This window comes from Arachis duranensis, chromosome 5, assembly GCF_000817695.3.
Source record: "Arachis duranensis cultivar V14167 chromosome 5, aradu.V14167.gnm2.J7QH, whole genome shotgun sequence".
NCBI lineage: Eukaryota > Viridiplantae > Streptophyta > Magnoliopsida > Fabales > Fabaceae > Arachis > Arachis duranensis.
In genome coordinates, this window is record NC_029776.3 from 24124018 (window position 1) to 24134854 (window position 10837).

General features: G+C 37.6%; 1 non-coding gene across 1 annotated transcript; it reads right to left on the reverse strand.

Moving 5' to 3' along the window:
- Nucleotides 1-2529: 2529 nt before the first annotated feature.
- LOC127748198 (small nucleolar RNA R71) lies at nucleotides 2530-2637 on the reverse strand. The gene has a single exon (XR_008010140.1). It is a non-coding gene; the product is annotated as a small nucleolar RNA R71 (small nucleolar RNA).
- Between the last annotated feature and the right edge of the window lie 8200 nt (nucleotides 2638-10837).

The following is a 10837-nucleotide window of genomic DNA, read 5'->3' on the forward strand; positions in this document are numbered from 1 at the left end:
TGTAGGGCGTGGTGACAGACGCAAAAGGATAGTAAATCCTATTCCTACATGATCGAGAACCGACAGATGATTATCCGTGCGGTGACAGCGCACCTGGACCATTTTCACTGAGAAGATGGACAGTAGCCATTGACAACAGTGATCCCCCAACATACAGCTTACCATGGAAAGGAAGAAGAATGATTGGATGAAAGCAGTAGGAAAGCAGAGATTCAGAAGGAACACAGTATCTTCATGCGCTTATCTGAAATTCCCACCAATGAATTACATAAGTATCTCTATCTTTATTTTATGCTTTATTTATCTTTATATTTGAAAACCATTATAACCATTAGAATCTGCCTGACTGAGATTTACAAGATGACTATAGCTTGCTTCATACCAACAATCTCCGTGGGATCGACCCTTGCTCACGTAAGGTTTATTACTTGGACGACCCAGTGCACTTGCTGGTTAGTTGTGCGAAGTTGTGAAAAAGAGTTGAGATTACAATTGTGCCTACCAATTTGTTGGCGCCATTGAGATCACAATTTCGTGCACCAAGTTTTTGGCGCCGTTGCCAGGGATTGTTTGAGTTTGGACAACTGATGGTTCATCTTGTTGCTCAGATTAGGTAATTTTCTTTTCAAAAAGTTTTCAAAAATTTTTTCTTTGTTTTTGTTTTTCCAAAAAGAAATTTTCGGAAAAAAAATCCAAAAAAATTTATAAAATCATAAAAACCAAAAATATTTTGTGTTTCTTGTTTGAGTCTAGAGTCAATTTTTAAGTTTGGTGTCAATTGCATCTTTTTAATTTTCTCAAAAATTTTCGAAAACTCATGCATGGTGTTCTTCATGATCTTCAAGTTGTTCTTGGTAAGTCTCCTTGTTTGATCTTGTGATTTTCTTGTTTTGTGTCTTTTGTTATTTTTCATATGCATTTTTTAATCCACAGTGTCTAAACATGAAAAATCTCTAAGTTTGGTGGTCTTGCATGTTTTTCTTTTCTTGAAAAATTTTTCAAAAATAAGTTCTTGATGTTCATCATGATCTTCAAAGTGTTCTTGGTGTTCATCTTGACATTCATAGTGTTCTTGCATGCATCATGTGTTTTGATTCATAATTTTTATGTTTTGAGTCATTTAGTTGTTTTTCTCTCTCATCATTAAATTCAAAAAAATAAAAAATATCTTTTCCTTATTTCTCTCATAAATTTCGAAATCTTTGAGTTGACTTAGTCAAAAAATTTTTAAATTTGTTGTTTCTTGTTAGTCAAGTCAACATTTCATTTTTAAAAATCCTATCTTTTCAAAATCTTTTTCAAAAATCAAATCTTTTTCACTTTCTCTTAATATTTTCGAAAATTGTAAAAATTATTTTTCAAAATCTTTTTCTTAATTTCATTTCAAATTTTCAAAAACTTTACCAACAATTAATGTGATTGATTTAAAAATTTGAAGTTTGTTACTTTCTTGTTAAGAAAGGTTCAATCTTTAAATTCTAGAATCATATCTTTTAGTTTCTTGTTAGTCAAGTAATCAATTTTAATTTTAAAAATCAAATCTTTTTCAAAATATCTTTTCAATCAAATCTTTTTCAACCATATCTTTTTAATCATATCTTTTTCAAATCATATCTTTTTTAAAATTAATTTCAAAATCTTTTCTAACTTCTTATCTTTTCAAAATTGATTTTCAAATCTTCAACTAACTAATTGACTTTTTGTTTGTTTCTTATCTTTTTCAAAACTACCTAACTACTTTTCTATCTCTAATTTTCGAAAATCACTAACCATTTTTTAAAAACAATTTTCGAAAACTCCTCTCTCTCATCTCCTTCTATTTATTTATTCATTTACTAACACTTCTCTTCATCTAAAAATTTGAACCCTCTTTTCTCCTTTGTGTTCGAATTTTTCTCCTCCTTCTTCTATTCTTTTCTTTTTCTACTCACATAAAGGAATCTCTATACTGTGACATAGAGGATTCCATACTTTCTTTATTTTCTTCTCTCTCATATAAGCAGGAACAAGGAAAAAAGCATTCTTGTTGAAGGTGATCCTGAACCTGAAAGGACCTTGAAGAGGATGCTAAGAGCAGCTAAAGCACAACACTCTGAAGAGGACCCAACTGAAATTTTTGAACAGGAAAAAGATATGGCAGCCGAACCCAACAACAATGCAAGGAAGATGCTTGGTGACTTTACTGCACCAAATTCCAACTTACATGGAAGAAGCATATCAATCCCTGCCATTAGAGCAAACAACTTTGAGCTAAAGCCTCAATTAGTTTCTCTGATGCAACAGAATTGCAAGTTTTATAGACTTCCATCAGAAGATTCTTTTCGATTTTTAACTGAATTCTTGCAGATCTGTGATACTGTTAAGACCAATGGGGTTGATCCCGAGGTCTACAGGCTTATGCTTTTCCCTTTTGCTGTAAGAGACAGAGCTAGAATATGGTTGGACTCTCAACCTAAAGACAGCCTGAACTCTTGGGATAAGCTGGTCACGGCTTTCTTAGCCAAATTCTTTCCTCCTCAAAAGCTGAGCAAGCTTAGAGTGGATGCTCAAACCTTCAGACAGAAAGAAGGTGAATTCCTCTATGAAGCTTGGGAAAGATACAAGCAACTGACCAAAAAGTGTCCTTCTGATATGCTTTCAAAATGGACCATCCTGGATATATTCTATGATGGTCTGTGTGAATGGTCTAAGATGTCATTGGACCATTCTGCAGGTGGATCCATTCACCTAAAAAAAATGCCTGCAAAAGCTCAAGAACTCATTGACATGGTTGCAAATAACCAATTCATGTACACCTCTGAGAGGAATCTTGTGAGTATTGGGACGCCTCAGAAGAAGGGAGTTCTTGAAATTGATGCTCTGAATGCCATACTGGCTCAGAACAAAATATTGACCCAACAAGTCAATATGATATCTCAGAGTTTGAATGGATTGTAAAATGCATCCAACAGTACTAAAGAAGCATCTTCTGAAGAAGAAGCTTATGATCTTGAGAATCCTGCAATGATAGAGATAAATTACATGGGTGAAACCTTTGGAAACACCTATAATCCCTCATGGAGAAATCATCCGAACTTTTTATGGAAGGATCCACAGAAGCAAGGCTTCAATAACAACAATGGTGGAAGAAACAGGTTTGGCAATAGCAAACCTTTTCCATCATCATCTCAGCAACAGACAGAGAATTCTGAGCAGAATCCTTCTAGCTTGGCAAACATAGTCTCTAATCTATCTAAGGCCACTTTAAGTTTCATGAATGAAACAAGGTCCTCTATTAGAAACTTGGAGGCACAAGTGGGTCAGCTGAGTAAGAAAATCACTGAAACTCCTCCTAGTACTCTCCCAAGCAATACAGAAGAGAATCCAAAAAGAGAGTGCAAGGCCATTAATATAATCAACATGGCCGAATCCAAAGAAGAAGGGGAGGACGTGAATGCCAATGAGGAAGACCTCATGGGATGTCTTCCAGACAGAAAGGAGTTCCCTATTGAGGACCTAAAGGAATCTGAGGCTCATATAGAGACCATAGATATTCCATTAAACTTCCTTCTGCCATTCATGAGCTCTGAGAACTATTCTTCCTCTGAAGAGGATGAAGATGTAACTGAAGAATAAGTTGCTCAATATTTAGGAGCCATCATGAAGCTGAATGCCAAGTTGTTTGGTAATGAGACTTGGGAAGATGAACCTCCCTTGCTCATTAGTGAACTAAATACATGAGTTCAGCAAACTTTACCTTAAAAGAAACAAGATCCTGGTAAATTCTTAATACCCTGTACCATAGGTACCATGACCTTTGAGAAGGCTCTGTGTGACCTGGGGTCAGGTATAAATCTTATGCCACTCTCTGTAATAGAGAAACTGGGAATCTTTGAGGTACAAGCTGCAAGAATCTCATTAGAGATGGCAGACAAGTCAATAAAAAAAGCTTATGGATTGGTAGAGGACGTGTTAGTGAAGGTTAAAGGCCTTTACATCCCTACTGATTTCATAATCTTAGACACTGGGAAGGATGAGGATAAATGCATCATCCTTGGAAGACCCTTCCTAGTCACAGCAGGAGCTGTGATTGATGTTGACAGAGGAGAGCTAGTCTTTCAATTAAATGGGGACTACCTTGTGTTTAAAGCTCAAGGTTATCCTTCTGTGAACATGGAAAAGAGGCACAATAAGCTTCTCTCAATATAGAGTCAAACAAAGCCCCTACAATCAAACTCTAAGTTTGGTGTTGGGAGGCCACAACCAAATTCTAAGTTTGGTGTTGAGAAGCCCCCACATTCAAACTCTAAGTTTGGTGTTGGGAGGCCCTTATCATGCTCTGAACATCTGTGAAGCTCCATGAGAGCTCACTGTCAAGCTATTGACATTAAAGAAGCGCTAACTGGGAGGCAACCCAATTTTTATTTATGTATATTTCTATTGTTCTTTTATGTTTTATTAGGTTTATGATCATGTGGAGTCACAAAACAATTGCAAAAATTAAAAACAGAATAAAAAATAGCAGAAGAAAATGCACACCCTGGAGGAAGAGTTGTCTAGCGTTTAAACGCCAGAAACAAGCATATGTCTGGCGTTTAACGCCAGAAACAAGCACCAAGCTGGCGTTTAACACCAGAAACAAGCATCAGGCTGGTGTTAAATGCCAGAAACAGGCTACATTTGGGCGTTTAACGCCAGAAACAAGCTGCAGTCTGGCGTTAAATGCCAGGATTGCATATAGAGGGCGTTTTACACGCCTAAAGGGTGCAGGTATGAGAAATTCTTGACGCCTCAGGATTTGTGGACCCCACAGGATCACCTCAGGATCTGTGGACCCCACAGGATCCCCACCTACCCCACTTCTCTCTTCTTCACACAATCCAATACCACTATACCCTTCACCAATCACCTCAACCTCTCTTCCCCAAAAACCTCACCTACCTTCAAATTCAAAATCTCTTTCCCACCCAAACCCACCCTAAATGACTGAACCCAAACCCCTCTCCCTCCACTATATAAACCCCTTCATCCTTCTTCATTTTCACACAACACAACCCTCTCTTCTCCCCCTTGGCCAAAACTCACACCTCTCTCCCTCTCCTCCATATCTTCTTCTTCTTCTATTCTTTCTTCCTTTGCTCGAGGGCGAGCAACATTCTAAGTTTGGTGTGGTAAAAGCATAGCTTTTTTGTTTTTCCATAACCATTGATGGCACCTAAGGCCAGAGAAACCTCAAGAAAGAGGAAATGGAAGGCAATTGCTTCCACCTTTGAGTCATGAGAGATGGAGAGATTCATCTCACAAGCCCATCACTAAGAAAAGGATGGAGCAAACAAGAGAGCCCATTCATGGATCTCAAGAGACGCATGAGGAAGCTCATCATCAAGAAATCCCTGAGATGCCTCAAGGGATGTATTTTCCTCCAAACAACTATTGGAAACAACTCAACACTTCTCTAGAAGGATTGAGTCATAACATGAACCAATTAAGGGTGGAGCACCAAGAGCACTCCATCATTCTCAATAAGATTAGAGAAGATCAAAGAGCTATGAGGGAGGAGCAACAAAGGCAAGGAAGAGACATAGAGGAGCTCAAGAACACCATTGGTTCTTCAAGAAGAAGGCGCCACCCTTACTAAGGTGGACTCATTCCTTAACTTCCTTGTTCTTATCTCTCTGTTTTTTGATTTTATGCTTTATGTTTGTCTATGTTTTGAGTCTTTACTACATGATCATTAGTATTTAGTAACTATGTCTTAAAGCTATGAATAATCCCATGAATTATTCACCTCTCTTAAATGAAAAATGTGCTTAATTACAAAAGAACAAGAAGTACATGAGTTTCGAATTCATCCTTGAAATTAGTTTAATTATATTGATGTGGTGACAATACTTTTTACTTTCTGAATGAATGCTTGAACAGTGCATATTTTTGATCTTGTTGTTTATGAATGTTAAAATTTTTGGCTCTTGAAAGAATGATGAAAAAGAGAAATGTTATTGATGATCTGAAAAATCATAAAATTGATTCTTGAAGCAAGAAAAAGCAGTAAAAAAAGAAGCAAAGCTTGCGAAAAAGAAAGAAAGAAAAAAAGTGGCGAAAAATAAAAGAAAAAAAAGAAAGAGAAAAAGCAAGCAGAAAAAGCCAATAGCCCTTAAAACCAAAAGGCAAGGGTAAAAAGGATCCAAGGCTTTGAGCATCAATGGATAGGAGGGCCCAAGGAAATAAAATCTAGGTCTAAGCGGCTAAATCAAGCTGTCCCTAACCATGTGCTTGTGTCATAAAGGTCCAAGTGAAAAGCTTGAGACTGAGTGGTTAAAGTCGTGATCCAAAGCAAAAAGAGTGTGCTTAAGAGCTCTAGACACCTCTAACTGGGGACTTTAGTAAAGCTGAGTCACAATCTGAAAAGGTTCACCCAGTCATATGTCTGTGGCATTTATGTATCCGGTGGTAATACTGGAAAAATAAAGTGCTTAGGGCCACGGCCAAGACTCATAAAAGTTGCTGTGTTCAAGAATCAACATACTTAACTAGGAGAATCAATGACACTATCTGAACTCTGAGTTCCTATGGATGCCAATCATTCTAAACTTCTAAGGATAAAGTGAGATGCCAAAACTGATCAGAAGCAAAAAGCTACAAGTCCTGCTCATCTAATTAGAACTAATATTCATTGATATTTTGGGATTTATAGTATATTCTCTTCTTTTTATCCTATTTGATTTTCAGTTGCTTGGGGACAAGCAACAATTTAAGTTTGGTGCTGTGATGAGCGGATAATTTATACGCTTTTCGACATTATTTTTAGGTAGTTTTTAGTAGGATCTAGCTACTTTTTAGTATATTTTTATTAGTTTCTATGCAAAATTCACATTTCTGGACTTTATTATGAGTTTGTGTATTTTTCTGTGATTTCAGGTATTTTCTGGATGAAATTGAGGGACCTGAGCAAAAATCTGATAGGAGGCTAAAAAAGGACTACAGATGTTATTAGATTCTAACCTCCCTGCACTTGAAATGGATTTTCTGGAGATACAAAACTCCAAATAGCGCGCTCTCAATTGCGTTAGAAAGTAGACATCCAGGGCTTTCCATCAATATATAATAGTCCATACTTCATTCAAGTTTAGACGACGCAAACTGGCATTCAACGCCAGCTCCATGCTGCATTTTGGAGTAAAACTCCAGAAACACGTCACAAACTAGAGTTAAACGCCAAAAACACGTTACAACTTGGCGTTTAACTCCAAGAGAAGCCTCTGCATGTGTAAAGCTCAAGCTCAGACCAAGCACACATCAAAGTGGGCCCCGGAAGTAGATTTCTGCACTTAGACTTATTTTTGTAAACCATAGTAACTAGTTTAGTATAAATAAAACTTTTTACTATTGTATTTACATCTTTTGATCATCCTTTGATCTCTTGATCACTTTTATGGGAGCTGGCCATTCGGCCATGCCTGGACCATTATCACTTATGTATTTTCAACGGTGGAGTTTCTACACACCATAGATTAAGGTGTAGGGCTCTGCTGTACCTCGAGAATTAATGCAAAGTACTACTATTGTTCTATTCAATTCACTCTTATTCTTATTCTAAGATATCCATTCGAACTCAAGAACTAGATGAATGTAATGATTATGTGACGCTCATCACCATTCTCACTTATGAACGTGTGCCTGACAACCACTTTTGTTCAACATGCAAATAAGCTTGAATGAATATCTCTTGGATTCTTTAATCAGAATCTTCGTGGTATAAGCTAGAATCCATTGGCAGCATTCTTGAGAATCCGGAAAGTCTAAACCTTGTCTGTGGTATTCCGAGTATGATTCAGGGATTGAATGACTGTGACGAGCTTCAAACTCGCGACTATAGGGCATGGTGACAGACGCAAAAGGATAGTAAATCCTATTCCTGCATGATCGAGAACTGACAGATGATTAGCCGTGTGGTGACAGCGCACCTGGACCATTTTCACTGAGAGGACGGACGGTAGCCATTGACAATGGTGATCCCCCAACATACAGCTTGCCATGGAAAGGAAGAAGAATGATTGGATGAAAGCAGTAGGAAAGCAGAGATTTAGAAGGAACACAGTATCTTCATGCGCTTATCTGAAATTCCCACCAATGAATTACATAAGTATCTCTATCTTTATTTTATGCTTTGTTTATCTTTATATTCGAAAACCATTATAACCATTAGAATCCGCCTGACTGAGATTTACAAGATGACCATAGCCTGCTTCATACCAACAATCTCCGTGGGATCGACCCTTACTCACGTAAGGTTTATTACTTGGACGACCCAGTGCACTTGCTAGTTAGTTGTGCGAAGTTGTGAAAAAGAGTTGAGATTACAATTGTGCATATCAAGTTGTTGGCGTCATTGAGATCACAATTTCATGCACCAAAAACAAAAACATCCTTTTAACTCAACCAATGTCCCAAGTTCCCCACACTTGAAGATTGCACCGTCCTCGGTGCATGTAAAGAAGAGCAAGGTGGATAGGTTGCTACAAATGATGAGCTTCTTCGAAAGGTTGTGTGGATGACTTGTTCGTTGCCCCATTTAAAAGATTTTTCCTTTTCTTCCTTCTTGGTGGCCAAACTAAAAGGAAAGAAAAAGAAAGAAAATTAAGCCTATAATAAAGATATGAAAGTAAATAAAACATATGCGGAGGCTAATGCCAAATAAGGGTATGGTTCTCTACTACATAGTAGCTACAACATGTGAGTGAGAAAACAATATAAGCAAAGGGCATATCAACTAATACTTGATGCAAGAGTAAAGTCAAAGCATGAAAAGCATGTTGAGCATCAAGATCAAACAAGAATAGACACAAACAAGATTATTGGTAAGCATGAGAGCATTTGGTCCCATCCTAACTCAATGATGAAGAAGTACAAAAATAAAGGATAATGAATTAGGAAGGACTAAAGCACTAATCTTGTGTGTGGACAAATATTACAATTAATGTAACAAGTATGAAGCACCAAAACAATGCGAGAAATTCTCAACAATTGAGTGAGAGAATTCAACACCATTATTAAAATGAGAAACTTAGAAAATAAAATGAGAACAAATTATAGAAACAAAATAGAAATGCAAAGAATAAAAGTATACAAATGCAATAGACAAAAGAAAATGGAGGAGAAGAAAATTTTTTTTATTATTTTATTTATTTATTATGAGAAAGGAGAAAGGAGAAAAGCAGGGTGCAAATCCGCGCGCGCACAGCGCGCTCACGCGCGGATGCAGCAGGGACAATCTGCGCGCACACACAGTGCGCTTACGCGCGGATGAGATTGTGCTCCCAGCACAGTGCCAGCACAAAGTTTGTACAACTTTCTGGTTTTTGTACCAGGAGTTGCGGAAGTACAATCCGCGCGTGCGCGCACAGCGTGTTTGCGTGCCGATGCCCTTTTTTTTTAAGAAGCATAAGAACACAATTTAACACTCTCCTAACCTTTAAACATTCTAAAGCAACTAAAATACAATTTTAACAAAAATCTTCAAGTTTTCGAAAAATTTTCAAAGACAAAACTTGTACTTCAAGTAACCTACTTTAACAACAATCTAGACTAATCAAAATACACTACAACAACCTATCAATCACAACAAAATGTATAAGAGTATAGAAAAGAAGAAAACTACCTATAATGGCAACTCAAATCACTTATTAAGTATATATACAAGAGAATGGAAAGAGTTTACCATGGTGGGGTGTCTCCCACCTAGCACTTTTATTTATTGTCCTTAAGTTGGACTTATGGGGAGCTCCTCATCAAGGTGGCTTGTGCTTGAACTCATCTTGGAACTCCCACCAATGCTTGGTTCTCCATTGTGCTCCAAGATTTCTCATGAGTTTCACCAAGTCTTAATGGAGTCCTTCACAAGCTTGGGGCTCCCAAAGTTTATTCTCCTTGTGCGATCCGGGATCCCACACTTTATTTTCACACCCGTCTTGAATTTGATCATCATTAGTCCCTCCGGGTGGCAAGCAAGACGAATTCTCAATGAAGTGCCAAACAATCCTCCTAGACCCATCTAATTGAGTACTACTCCACCCTTTGCCAACCAAAATGAGTCTTGATTTACAACGCCAACCATGGAACATTCTTCTCTTACGCTTCATCCCTCAAAGTGCTCTAAGTTGTCCATCCGTTTCAAGCAAGCCATATTCAAGTGGAATAATAAAGCTAATAGAAATGAATTTAACCCACTCGAATGAAGGGGTAGATGACAACCTAGGTAAAGAAGCTTCTAAGGATCTTGACAAAGCATATCCAACTTCCGTCCTTGTATTTCTAAGGAATTCCATCTCTTCACAAGATACCTCCAATTCAATCCTTTGTTCAACAATTCTATCTAAGCCTCTTCCCCTACTAGAATTATAATTGGGAGGATGAGAGAAATTTACCTCCATATTACTTCCAATTTCACCGGAAAAAGTTTCTTCAAGTTTAAAGGATTCTTCACCACTAAGATTTGATGCTTGATCTTCATCGCCTAGGGAACTCAATTCTTGCTCTATCCCATCCAAGTCTTCATGTGGGATATGCCTTGGAGGTTGTGCACATACCTCCTTAACATCAATTGCAATCTTCTTGGTGGGATCTTCTTCAACTCTAGGTTCCCATGGAGATTCCGCATCTCCTAAGTCTTCAACCATCTCTTCCTTTTCTTCAAAAATCGTTGCTTCCTCGAATTGTTCCAACATAAAGCAACTACCTTCATTTCCAACTGGAGTTTCCAACCTCTCCTTCATGCTATGCTCTTCCTTGGGTTCTTCATATGTAGCCATGGAATTTCCTTGAGTGTTCAAGCATTGGGAGGCTAATTGATTTGTTATCG